Here is a 14,370-nt window from a genome sequence, read left to right on the forward strand (position 1 = left end):
CCAAATCAATCATGTCCATTGATCCAACGCCAGGGGAAGAATGTGTGTGTATATTGGGGAATGCTTGTTGTTGCAGGCTATAAAGAATATGATATTACTGTAAGGTTAAAATTAGAGTAAAATCAATACTGATTTACAAGGCTGCAAGGCTCAAGGAGCTCAAGCAAAGAAAAAAAAAAGCCAGCGTGTTATCCGCTTACTCAATAAAATAGCATGGGCTACACAAGGTCTTCACAGTGAAAGATGCCTTTTTAGCACGTGAACACACCGAGGCAGAGCCAAGGTCTCTATACAGTGTATATTATGCACTCCAGTTTTGTACAATTGCAGTCCTGTACGTTATTAAAAATAATAATGCAAGTAGCATAATGTCTGTGAGCCCTGTACATGAGGTCAATCACTCTACAAAGATTGCATTTGACTGCCAAATGTAAAATTTATTCTATTGACAATGTAATCGAGTATAACCAAGGTTAACTGTTCTCAAACTAGACCAAATACACATTTGCATTCATCATTATTCATCCATCTTCAGTTTGTTCATGGTCAGGGGTCAAATGCAAGTTTACCTCAATCCAATGACTGAAGGTCAGGAGGTCAGGAGGGGATTAGTGTAAAACCAATGGCTCCTCCAAATCATTTTCAGATCTGCTGGATCTCAGAAGAGGGTATGAATGAGGGAGGATGAATTGAACATCTCAACATGCAAAATGACAAACGCTGGAAAAGTAACGAGAAGATTTTTTTTCGAATAACTATCTTTCTCTTTCAGATATCAGCGTAGATAAAGAGGAAGGAGAGAGGAAAAACGAGTGGGAGAGACATGGCCTCAAGACCTGTGTTATTTTGTTTTTTTTTAGACTGTCCCTCAATACTTCTCTCCATTTCAGTCGGCCCCAGTGGAGCTGCAGATGTTTGACACAGATACGACGCTAAAAGACAGGCGAATAAATAGAAATGAATGTTACAGTGGGTGGGATGAGAGAGAGAGAGAGAGAGGGATGGAGTGAGTGTGTGACCCTTCTTATCTATCTAGGAGACAAAGGAGACACAGTATCACACTGGGACCAAAACATAAAAATGTGAGGGAGGCAAAAGAAGAAGAAGAAGAAGAAAAAAAATTGGACAGGCCTGCTTTATATGGTTTAAGAACAATGTCCTGCATTTCTTTCTGTTAACCGCAAAACTGCAAGGCACTTATCCTCCTGTGTACACACACACACACACACACACACACACACACCTCTTCCACAACACATAAATGCAGGCTTCCTCACACATGCACATAGTTGCACAGACTCAGACCTAAAAAAGGCACTTTACACATGAAAGGATGTGGGGGGGTGGGGGGTGTTCCGGTGTGTAGTGTGTGTGTGTGGGGAGGGGGGGGGGGGGCAGCGCAGGCGGCTGTTCAGAGTGTGTCTTTTTATCAGGTGAAGGAGAAGCAGGGAAGGGGCGGGGGGGCGTATAAGATTTATCTGCTGCCGTCGGAAAACTTTGACCTCAGAGTTGTAAATCTGTCAGAGGAGTCTAGCCAGCTCAACAGGAAACACGAAGAGGAAAAGAGGGGTGGGGGGTGGGGGGCGGGAGTGGTTGTGCAGGGTGGGATGGTTTGGGGTGGGGGGCACACCCATAGGCTCAACCATTTCAAAAGAGGCACTTTTCAGAGGGTTTTTTTTTGGGGGGGGGGGGTGGCAGCCATGTTTACAGTTCTGAAACTGATCCCCGACAGCCGGCAAATCTCCCTCCAGCTTTACCCCCCACCCCATCACTCCCCAGAAGGAGAAAAAAAACAGTTAAACTCATACATGCACAGAAACTATGCAGGAAATTACTCTTTTGATATATGAATGTTTCAAATGTCTAGTTGTACTTGTAGCATATATCATTTGAGATGCACTTCCAGCGATCATGGTGAGCTGGTTCCCATTCTTAGTGAAACACTGGTGGAACTTCCGTGGAAGCTCCAGCGTTATTAGGACCGTGTCGGCACAAATGTGCACGAATGAACAAAAACATGTCTCCTCTTCTTGTGCTTCTTTCTGTTTGATTTCCACTTGCCATAAAAGAAGCATTTCAGAGAAGAGAGCGCACAACTGAAACAAGCCGTGGAAGTGCAAAACAAGCAGTTTGGGAACGTTGACGCATCGATTTAAATTACGGAAAATAAAAAAAAGTTTTTTGGGTTTAAGGCTCTGAGTGCAGGTCCAAATAACAATGATGACTCGAGATTAAATTACACTTTACAGTAATGCTGATGAATGTATGTTAACCAAAAACAAAGTAAGTTAATTTCTAGTGTCAGTAAAACCCTGACTCTTGGAAATTACATAAATATATTTCATACCTTTACTTATCCTGTAGCAGCCACAACCAACGTCGCAATGTAGAACTGATAAAGATCATGTGGCACTGAGCTCCTCAACTCGAGTGCATTTAATTATGTGTCTTTGTCTCCTTTCACACAGTGTAACCACACTCAGCATGCACAGATACCAGTTGAATCCACATCTCCTACACTATCTAAAGGCTCACTTGACCCAACATCTTTCCTGCTGGGATTAGTGTGGCCACTCTGTCCTTTGCTTGTCCTGTACTGTGTGCCTGCTCCGTGCCAGCGGGGCAGGGCAATTGGACACACTTTACGGGGACTAAAAGCGTCTATTACTGAGCCCTGGGAAACCCCAACACCTTGGCACAGGGTGGCACGCTGTCACAGGATGCCCTGGGAACGGCTCAATTAGCCACCTGGCCACTGTCTCCCCATCGCAAGACGGAGCTTCTCAGCCCGTGGGCGGCGGTGCAGTGGATCGAATGAACAGAATGCCATGTTCTGTTTGGCAGCCAGACGCACACACAGGCTTGAGGGAACACCTTCCTTGCTGTTGGATCTTATTTTATTCATTTCCTAATCATCCCCCCCAAAATAGTGCCTCGACGACAGGCGCGCTGGTATAGAGGGAATGAGATCATCGAAAAAACTATTGTTCTCCTCCAGCAGCCCACACCTTCGCATTGCATTGGTTTGACTGAAATCCCGAGAGAAAAACATAGAGGGACAATGAGAAGGATGAGCTATTGTGTCAATGAGTTCATTCACAAATCAACATGAGCTATGAGGATACAGTGCGAACGCGCAGGAGCATACTTTGACTGCATGAAAGCAAAGTTGTGGAGAAGTCGCAGACGATGTCACCCCACGAGCATGTGAGATGTGTTTTGTTGTGGATTGGAGTGACTGGCTATGTGCTTACAGACGCTGTGTGTGAGAGGGCACGTGTGAGCGTATGTCTGTTCCTGCATGTGCGACAGTTGTGTAGGTGACAAAGACAGAGGCCAAACCAAGGGTACTGTTAGTCAAGACAGACAGTGAATATATGCACACACACACACACACACACACACACACACATGCTGCCACACACGCACATACACGCACACTTCTCACATTACTGGGGGTGAGGGATTTTTTCATGCTTTCGTTGAGTGAAAGAGAGAAAGAGAGGTGTGAAGCCCCAGTCACGCAATGCCACTCTGTTTGGCTCACTCTGTGTGTGTGTGTGCGTGTATGTGTGTGTGTGTGTGTGTGTGCGCGTGTGTGTGTGTGTGTGTGTTGTGGAGGCTATGGTGCCCATAGTGTGCCAAATTAGGTATGTGCATTGTGGTTAGCTGGAGTGAGTGCTTCTCTGCACATAAAGGTGACAATAACGTTGAGCGACCTGCACACAGGAAGTCATAGTTCGTGACACCGCCCTTAAAATGTTCAAAAACAAATTTGCACCTTTAAAAAGGTGAATCTCTACAAAACGTCTTACACTACTCGCAGGTCTGGCAATATCATCAGCTTACAACAGCGGACTCAAGACAGAGCCTCGCTCACACACTCGCCCACTGGACCGCCTCATCTGGAGCCCGGTGGCAGACGTTTCAGCTGCGAGTCCGCCTGCAGGCACACGTGCACATGTGCTGGCATGGGGGAGGTGCAGAGGGCACTGGAGGCCACATTTGGGGAACTTGTTGTGGTAACAGATACAGGTGTGATTTCATAGAAGGGGAAGTGAAAGCTGAGGGCTGCAGCTGTTCATGTCTAGAAGGCCTCATCCAATGCTAACAATATGAGAAAGGAAGTGAGGAGCAGAAACTTGCCCCCTGTGCCACATTGATTGTAACGCAAAGAGCATTGCAATCTGTTGTGCATACGAGTCTAACTGTGTGTGTTATTGTTGCCTGGGCCGGCAAGACACCGCAGTCACACTCAGCCCTTTTCCTCTTCCTTGGTTACCGCTGGTGAGATAAACACAATAAACACAAGGTGGGAAGTAGAAAATCATGTGTGGCCGTTAATTGTTAATGCAGCTTACTAAAACTGAAGTGACTCATTCTGGTTTTGGTAATGCTGACAAAGATATCTGCTTCCACGAGAAAAGGTCAAAGTTACACCGCAGACAAACTGGCACACTGAAACCTCCCCCTCACCCTCCATCGGGCCACCAGTCATGTGTACCCACAAAGGTCTTGGATCACATAAGGTCATTATGAGTAGAGGGTAGTCTCGGTTCATGGATCAAAACTGAAGCGTGGTTTTCACAGGAAATCGATGAGTGGAAAAAAAAAATATCTGAATCATTTTGTTCTTAAAATAACAATTAATGAATACGTATTTTAACACATTACTAAATGAGTTTAACTGTACGGTGTCTATATGGCCAATGTAACTGGACAATAAATTAAAAAATCTTACCTGCATCTACCCCCCCCCCCCCCCCCCCCCCCCCCCCCCCAATAGACTAAAGGGATGGAATCTGGGATGAGAAAGAAAAATTGAATAAGAGGACAACCCTGCTGACCAATGAATGAACAGCACTCTCCTCTCCCTAAATCTTGAGCAACATACCCAGGGGAGCATGTCTTTAAACACCTGGGATGAGAATAATTCAAGAAGAGGACGGACTTGCTGACCAGCACAATCTCCACAGGGAGAGAACAACTGCAGACTTCAGTTGCGCCGTGGCCTCTCCCAGGTGTCGAGGTGTGTGTGATTGTGGAGCGAGTAAGACAGCACCCTCGGCTCGCTCGCTTCCATGTTTCAAATCAGCACTGGGTAGTTGAGAGAGAGGTGGAGGTGAGGGTTGTTTTTGGCCTGAACCCAAATACCACCACACTTCTACTCCCCGCGTTCCCCCTTACCCATCTCACAGACTCCCACTCTAAGCCCTGAGCTCTAGTATGAAATCAACATTGGGCCTGCAGGAAATGAGAGATCTCCACAGGAGATAGAGGAGGGAGGGAAGCAGGGGGAGGAGACAAAAGAAAAACAGCGGAAAGAACCATAGATTTAACTTTTGGCATCCCAATGTCCACTCTCCATGTTATGGTCCCGCTCCCATTTCCTCTATCTCCTCCTTTCCTTGTCTCTCTCTGTCTTTCTGTCTCCGTCTCCGTGAACATCTGCTTGCTGTGTGTGTCCGTGCATGCAGCTGTGCCTGCGTCTATATAATGAGCTCCAAGGGCTCGCCTTATGAAAGGCTCCGGGCTTGTTGTTCTTTCCTGGCACAGTAATGCGCCGGCTAGGCCAAGAAAGTGGACAAGCAGCGAGCTATTTCAGCGGGGCCTTGTTTTTGTTGTTCCACGCTCAAAGACAACATGACCTCACGTGACCCCGTCCCAGCCACTCACTGCTGGAACAGTGTCCAAGGTGTGGGTGGCAGATCTCGGCACCACCGAGCAGCCCCGCCGAACGCAGAGGAGCGCGCGCTCTGCCCCCCCCAAAAAAAGGGCCACTTCAGGAGACGCGGTCTCACCGGGCCCAGAGAGGTATTTTGACTTTCAACGTGTACGCACAAGTGTGCATACAAATGTGTCTCGGTGCGGAGCCGCAGATAAGCAGGACAGACACACACACACACACACACACACACACACACACACACACACACACACACTCGTGCACACAAAAGGGGTGGGGTAGCATTGAGGGGCTCGCTTAATGGCTTTTAAATTTCCACTGAGCGAGTGACTTACAACTGTGGAGGAGCACAGCTGTTCCTGATTTGGGGAACAAAGAGGGGGTAACGGCAGCGATCTGAGAGTCCGGACCGGGCTGCTCTCATTTAATGGGCTAAAATCTCCCAGGAATGACACAAATGTGTGTGCGTGTGTGCGTGTGTGTGTGTCCGCGCTTGCCTCAAAGTATCCGAGGTCATTCCCTCCATATACTTACTCTGTTGTGTGGATTCCCTTTTGTGCACATACTGTATGTGCCTGTTGGTGCAAGTGTGTACTTGTGCGTAGGAGGCCGGGGAGGCAACGAGATCCGTCTGCGTCTACAGCCATAGATTATGGCCACGGAGCGAGCGAGAGCAGAGTTACGGCCCTACAGAGCTGAGCGATAGTGAAGGTCAATTCATTTGGGAATAAACTAGAAGTGGGGGGGGGGGGGGGGGGCTCAGATGCGTGAGATTCAATGCGGAAGGAGGGAGCAGGAGAAAGGAGGGGAGACAACTAGAGCGAGAAAAGGAGAGAGGAGATTAAGGCCAGAGCTCATCTAAGCATGTCAGCCAGGTGGAAAAAAAATCCAACTCGCTCTGATCAAAGTCTTTCTATCTGAGGCAGACAACAACGCAGCACGTTTGAACATGGCCTCACTTGAATACGCCGTGCTTCTCGATGTCAAACTTTTATAGCGGAGTTCCATCCCTTGAAATACTGCTTCCTGACCCACCCCGCCTCCCCCCTTGCCGCGCACACACACACACACACACACACACACACACACACACACACACATACACTCCCCCCCGAGTTGTGCTTTGTTTCCTGCCGCTGGTGAACGCAGCCCTTTTCCTCGGAGGCCCCCGCGCTGCACTGCAGCCTTGTAAAACATAGCAGGTCAGCGTCACATGACTGAGGTCTAGGACACTGAGGGCCGGGGCCGGCCCCTCTGCCTGGCCGAGCAGGAGTTGGGTGTCAAAGTACACATGGGTGGGGCAGCGCAGGGGGAGAAGGGAAAGGGGGACTGACAGACGGAGAAAGAATAATCGAGAAAAGGAAAAGAGGACGGAGAGATAAAGAACGTGAGGGAGGGAGGAAAGTATGTTAGCAGTGAAGCAGTGACTCTCCCCACAAGCTGAAAGCACTAAAAGAATATTATTTCCATCCATCCCTCCCTCCCCAAAGAACACCTTTCTGCACTCTCATCTATCACCTCCTCCCAAAAACAGAGTAACTTTTTTTTTTCTTCCTCACCTCAGGTCTGAGATGCTCAGTCAACCGTAGACTGATGTAGACGTGAACGCCCCCCCCCCCCCCCCCCCCGTTTCACTGAGTGATTGGAGCTGACATACATATGGAGCACACTCATCCTGGTAGCACTCAGAAATGAGGGGGGGGGGGGGGGTGCACACTCAAACACATAGATCAAACACATAGATGCACACCCCGTCTCCATATACATGCATTTACACACTCTCTACATTAGTAAAATCACTTTTCTGTCCAGGCCGTGCATGATGTCGTGGATTCCTTCACCGGGTTCAGTTACATGCAACATATTAGATAATAGAACTATTCTCCTTCTGTTTTACTTCCTTTAATTTTAGTCCCCCCCCCCCGTCTTGTGTTTGCACTAAGCACTTGGACTGTGTCCCCCGAGGTCCCCAGCTTTGCAGGAAGCCTGTCACACTAATAGATTTCACCTTCTCTCATTTTCCCTCTCTCTCTCCCTCTCTCCGTCACTCCCCCTCTCACCCTCCGTCTCATCTGCTGCCCATTACAGAGACAAGTGTCTGCTCACCACCAGCTACTGTTGCCCAAATGTAATGACAGAATTGGATATCTGGCGTGGAGTGGCAAACATTTCTTTCAAAATCAAGCTAGATTTTCTATCAAGCTGCTGCTTCCTGGTACAAAAAGAATGGGTGCGAGTGCATTACACGCCATTTCTCATCCGGCATTGCTGTACATGCGGGGACTTTAACAAGCTGATGAAAGCTGTTAAAACAGCAACCGCACATTCTGTCATGGTCAGTTAATGTGCCATTACAACAGGAGTCTACATGCAGGCTACAGCAGCTTGGTGAGTTCCACACAGCTTTGAACTACATGCCCACGGTGAATTCTAAGTTCCCATTCTTAAAAAAAACCCACCAACATATAGTTCCTGCTTCGTGCCTAAAAGCAAAAACCAGCAAATTTCAATTCCACACAAGGTCGTCCAACAAGTTGAAGAGCCTGCCAGGATTCAATTGTCTCATAATACAAAAATACAAAAATAATGTTTCACAATTTTTTATCTTATCAGTTGTTGTTTTCTACATTCCATGTGGCGTCCTGTCAACATAAAAGCTTATATCTCCTTATTTACATCTCCCTTTATCCAGGATCTCTCTTCCACTAAAAGTATGCAGGAGTTTGTCAGAATTCACCTCGTTGGTGTCTCTGCTCGACAGCACCGGTGTGTGCATTTCTCAGACTTGTGTCCTCTGGAATCCACCTGCAATAACCTCACCCCCCCCCCCCCCCCCCCCCCCCCCCCCCCTCCTCGGGGCCCCTCGCTCCGTCTTGCTCATCCCACATGTCACATCACATTTCCCTGGCAGCCCCAGGAAAAGGGCAGAGGCCTTATTGAATTGATGTGGCTCTCTTACAGGAGCAGGGCCGGGGACAAGGACAGGCGCGCACAGGCACATACATAAAGGCGGACGACGAGGACGAGGGGGTGGAGTGACACTGTGTGCACACACTGTCCTTCACCTGTCACCTGCTTCCATTTGCAGTGTGGTCGTGGACTTGTTGAACTTAGTGTCTGCATACAGAACATATGTTAATGCATGAACTTGTAAAATCTACACACACACACACACACACACACACACACACACACACACAGAAAGACGTCTTTGTCTCTGTCACACTCACTCTGACAGGGCTATGGCAACAACGCAGCGTTACACCATGTCATGCCCCAGTAGTTTTGAAAAGGGAGTTCTCTCTCTCCCTCTCTCTGGCAGCCCCGGTCGCCTCGGCGACAAGCTGGGCAATGACGACACCTATTGGTGCTCGCGAGACATCGTTCTGCAATGGGAGATGTTGCAGAGAATAAATGAGATGAATAACCAGCGATATTGAGTACATTCATCATCCACTGACAGTAAATACACGGGAGAAAATTGACACAAGCTCATAAACATCTATCACAGACGTGTGTTTTCGTCAACACACATTTGAGTGTGGAATGTGCGACCGATGAATCAGATGCAGCGAGCACAGGGGGGGGCTAGGCTGTGATGCTCTCTGTGTTTTCACACACACTTTCCTCTTTGTCCCTTCCCTCCGTCATCTACTTTCCCATGGTGCTTCTTCGTGACTCCCGTTACTCCTGATTTATTCCTGTTCCCCGCAGCCTGCACGCAGTCTTTTACATGTCCAGTTAAGCAATTCTCTCCTCTAATTGGTTAATGGAGGGCAGAGGGGTTTGGTGTTAAGGGAAATCCCAGGAGCCTCTGAGGGCCTGCTTCATGCCCACTGGACTGGAAGGGAGCCAAAATGTATTCGCCACCAGCCCCCTCCCCCTCCCAACACCTCTACTGGGCTGGACGAGATCCAAGATGGATGCCTCCAGGGCTGTGCTGCTGTGAAACTTACACCAATGTAGAGGAAATCTGGAGGAGACCGGCTTTTGCATCACCAGTGCTCAGTATTTATACAGCAAGCGATGACTCTTCAAGCAAATCCACGTCACATGATATTATGACCCAAAACTGCCTCCTTTAAACTACTTGAAACCCTAAATATGACTTAATAATCTGTGACTAGGACATGGAAATCATATTATATCAATAATGCATCAAAGGCTAGATCTATCTCTGTGACACAAACACCAGCGCACGGAGCAAATTCAAGACGGGAATTGCAGCATCATATCAAGCCACCAGTCCTGCTCAGCGCTTTGGAAAAATGCTTTGTGGAAGAAAAAAAAAAAACGGAGCAATTTTCAGAGACGGTGTCTTGAAGCTCAGTGATCCACAATGCTTCTGCATGCAGCTGTCTCCCTGAGGATAGAGAAAAAACACAGAGTGTGGGGGGGGGGAGGAGCGGGAGAAAGTACACGTCAGTCCACAGAGAGGAGAGGTGAGGTGAGAGGGAGAGTGACGCAGAGAGAAAAATACAAACAGGGCGTTGGGTCTTAATATAGATTCGTCTGTATCAAAGGTCAAAGTGGAACCAGGAGGGAGCAGTGCTGTCACAACTGTGGATTTAATCTGCACTCCTTCCCTTTCCCACCTTCATCCCATCGTCACTGTCAACAGTGCTGGAAGCAGCACTCACATCTTTACTTAACCCTGGTGTTTGTGTTCAGTTCAAAAGAATGAGACAAGGACACCTTTTTTTTTCAAGATGAAACTCCACGGCACGAGATTATTTTGCGTGCAGAGCATGTGGGGGGGGAAATGTACACACTGGGACACAGACAGGCGGCAGCTGTGGGAGGACTTTCTTCCGGATGCATGCTCTGAGTTGACATTATTTTTTTTTGATTCACTTTCATACCCACAATTTATTCCTACATTACCCTCACCACACTCGTATCATTGCCTGTGTTTGACTTGGTCATAATAAGACAAAGGTCAAAAATAAACGTCAAACGAAAACATTGCTTCATTCCATATTTCCCTAGATAAGTATGACACATGCCATCATGTCATTGAGATTAATTGTCACTTTGGAGATTCATTGCAAAGAAAAATCATCTGTGTTATCTTTATTTTTTGGGGCAATATATGTCAAGGATTGTTTTATGAAATTATAATGTCAGTAATGTCTATGTGTGTGTGTGTGTGTGTGTACCTATAGCCTACTGTAAGTACCGCATTGCAGTTCTTATCTTGTACACGAACAAGCAAAATGGGAGCTATTTTGAGTTTTATCTATTTTTTTAACTACTTTTTTCCCCCAGTGTTCTATGTTGCTTGTCAATAAGTTTTAGAAGAAAAGAGCAGCTTGCTCTTGCTCTACTCAACAACGGAAACAGAAATATCCTTGAGCAAGGCACCGAGAACTTAAATGCTTCAGTGGAGCTGCTTAGTCGCCAGAGACTGGGCTTTTATCCAGCGGCACCCAGGCGTGAAAATATGTAATGGAATAAATATGAAGCAAGGTGTTGAATGACGAGGTCAACTTCCACCGGATACCGCGGTTGAGGGTTGTTCTCTGACGTCCGGACGTTAGGATGAGAAGATAGTGTGGCATTTGAATTTCTCCTTGTCCTATCAGCTTGAACTCACCAGCTGCAAAGGAGCAGGGGTCAGGGTTCAAACTGTGACAATCGCAAATGTCAAATGACTCGTCCCCTACTGTGACTGTCACCTTGCCTCATCGTTTAGGAAGCAAACAAACCAGCGGGAAGACATTGAAAGAAAGACTGAGCAAGCAGAGTAAGTCGTCTCAAGGGGCTGGGCGGATGAGCATATGAAAATGTGGCGTTACATAATGGCACATTGCATAATATGTCCCATTTGATACCGCGTCACTCACTGATGCACACTAGGACCCCACGTAAGCAGGCGGATGGGGGGGAAGGTTTATCTGGGTGAGTTGAGATGGGGGGGGGGGACGACACAGACATGGAGAGCTTATGGTTCTGTCTCTGAGCAGAAGACGTGGAGTGACGGAAGCAGGCAGCCAATGGGGAGGGGGCGTGGAGTGGGGGATGGGGAAGTGGGTAGGGGGGTGATGGTGAGTGTGTCGGGTGGAGATGGTGTGTGTGACAGTGGGTGGGCGAGAGCGCGGTTGGTCCTGGTATTTCTACCCTGTCACATCGTGTTAGTGTGCAGCCGAGCACGACTGCTGAGCACACCACTCTGGACAGCTCTGCACACACGGGGTGAACCACACACACACGCACGCACACACGCACGCACACACACACAATTCACAAGGACACAGTACCTACACTTGAGGACTTGAGTGCAAACACAAAATCTGTAATATCCCATGAGGACCACAAGGACATCCAAAACAAGTGAGCACTGATGGAGGTTTGACAGAAACCAGAGGAGAGTGCTCAACCTCCCAACTTTACTTCCATCCATCCATTCACGCATCCATCATTACAGCACTCCATCCATCTCATCAGCCATTTGTGGGTACAGTCATCGCAGAGGAATAATCGTTTCCTTTTTGTTTCTCCGAAAAATGTGCACACTCGCTGGAAACAACGAATGGAAAAGGATTAATCAGAGCCAGATGAAGGCCGTCTGTCCCCCACACAGTGCACATTCATGTTTGGAGAATATTGCGACCTGATGTTCCTGGCCCAAACGCTTCAGCGACACAGACAATGTCTTGTTTTGGAAAGAAGCCCTCCAAACCCAGATGTGCCGACTTCACAAAGTTCCAAATGAACCAAAACTATTTACTTTACCGCCATCAAACACGTCGCCACACTTGGCGAAGGGATGAAACCAAGAAGCATCGTCCTCATCAGACGACGTAATCGTGTCAGCAGGGACAGAGCAGTCTTCCCATCCAGCCTCTGTGGTCGCGTATGCATCGTGGCTCTGTGGCAATGAGCCCTCAAGGCTTTTTACAAAACATTTTCCTTGAGAACATGAGAGAAAGGGGGATGGAGGGGGGTCCGGATGACGGTGCACCATTCACATTGCAGCCCCCCCTCAGGCAGGGAAAAGAGGAGGAAGTGAAGAAGGCAGATGGAGGCGGGTGATGAGTGAAAGGAATGGAGGAACAGTAGGGGCAGCAAGAGTATTTCACTGTAAATGCTGCATTAAAATGGCGCACCCTGTGGCAACGGAGAGCTGGGTGGTGGTGGGGGGGGGGGGGGGGGGGGGGGTTGGGTGGTACAGATGGAGGCATAAGGAGGGAAAACGAGATGGAGTGGCGAGGCGTGATGTGCGGTGACCCGAGCTCTTCAGTGACGCCATAAGCTTGCCGGCACGCTTCAGCGAGCGGCTTTGAGGGAAGACAGAGCTGTGAGCTGTCCTTGGCCACCGGCTCTGTGGCTGCATGTGTGGCAGGCCAGAGGTCAGAAGAGTACACACAGAAATGCATATGTCAGCATCAGCGGGGCAGATGAGTCATGAAGGAAGATCCTCCGCAGCGGCACCATTCTGGTTCATATTCTTGTGATGAAATCATTAGATTTCACACCCGGGGTTTTCAGAGAGGAGTCACTACTTTAGGTATAGACTGAGATATCTCCACGACTCTTTTTATTTATTGCCATGAAATTATGTACAGATATTCATGGTCCCCAGAGGATAAATCCCACAGACGTTTGTGCTCCCCTGATGTTTTTCCTCTAATGCCACTATCTTCACATAGCCACGACAATATCGCAGCGTGTATGACATAAATACTGTATGAACTTTTCCCCCCTGTGTCACCATGACGTCAACAGTTGTCTTGATCATCTATTGGATGCATTGCCATGGAAATTAGAACTCAAAGGCATTCACAGTGTTGCACTCAGATACAAAGACTGACCCATCGAGAGTGTGCTAGGAACCAAGGGTAAATTGGGGTTCACCCCTGATCTTTAACCTCCCCCATGGCTTGATGTGGCCCTGACCATAAGAAGATGAACCATCACATCAAGGCATAAGGCCAGAGGTAGCAGTTTGAAGATACAAGGAAGTACGTGTTGACATCAGATGATGTTTCCTGCAACTTTCATAGGACGGTTTCTAAAAAAGACAATGTAATGTGGAACTAATTACAGGGAGTACGGGGGGGGGAAAAAGTGTTCAGTTGGTTTTCACTGACAGCATAAGCTTCCTGTGCCAAAATGAGTGTAACATTGAGTCGTAGCACTCCGTTGAATCACATCAGGCCAGCAGACACATAAATGTAAAATGTGCCTTGTGTTATTGAGCCAGTTTTTCTATAGGCAGAAAGATAGCAAGCTTCATCTGCCACCAAGAACAACTCTTACGAACAAACAAACAGAAATATACATACAGTACGTACACAACATTCAAGCCATGAGAAACACGATTATCAGCCGTGGATCTAAAAGTGTTCATTGAAAAATCTGTTGGAACAATAAGACCTTCTGAGTCGCTCAGTAGAACGCGGAGGCATCACAAGTGGCTCATTAAAAGAAAAAAAGAAGGTCCTCTGACTAAACACAGTGTACAGAACTGTGTTTAGTTTGGTCCTTGCTCTCTTGCCCCCCCCAGCAGAGCACAGCATACAAAAGAAGACCGGCCAAGATTCCCTGATGAAAGACGCAGACGGGCTTCGTGCTAATGTCAGAGGATCTAAGTTTCCTCAGGCAGGACCTCATGTCTGGGCCTTTTTGGACACAGCCTCAGTGTTTAATTCCCTGTCCGAATGGACACGGAGACACTTGTG

The sequence above is a fragment of the Scophthalmus maximus genome, chromosome 16, assembly GCF_022379125.1.
Source record: "Scophthalmus maximus strain ysfricsl-2021 chromosome 16, ASM2237912v1, whole genome shotgun sequence".
NCBI lineage: Eukaryota > Metazoa > Chordata > Actinopteri > Pleuronectiformes > Scophthalmidae > Scophthalmus > Scophthalmus maximus.